Below are 415 nucleotides of genomic sequence, written 5' to 3' on the forward strand. Positions count from 1 at the left end.
TAGATTTTTATGTCATTTACTCATCTCTGTAAATCCTAGGCTACTAGTTCTCTATAAGTAGGACCTTTTACTATTGTATTATCATCTTTTGATCACTTTATCTTCATTGTTATGCTATCTTAGATCATTGGGAGGCTGGCCTCATGGCCATGCCTAGACCTTGTTCTTATGTATTTTCAACGGTGGAGTTTCTACACACCATAGATTAAGGTGTGGAGCTCTGCTGTACCTCGAGTATTAATGCAATTACTATTGTTCTTCTATTCAATTCCGCTTGTTCTTGTTCTAAGATATCACTTGTTCTTCAACTTGATGAATGTGATGATCCGTGACACTCATCATCATTCTCACCTATGAATGTGTGCCTGACAACCACCTCCGTTCTACCTTAGATTGGGTGGATATCTCTTGGATT

Source organism: Arachis duranensis, chromosome 4 (assembly GCF_000817695.3).
Source record: "Arachis duranensis cultivar V14167 chromosome 4, aradu.V14167.gnm2.J7QH, whole genome shotgun sequence".
Taxonomy (NCBI): domain Eukaryota; kingdom Viridiplantae; phylum Streptophyta; class Magnoliopsida; order Fabales; family Fabaceae; genus Arachis; species Arachis duranensis.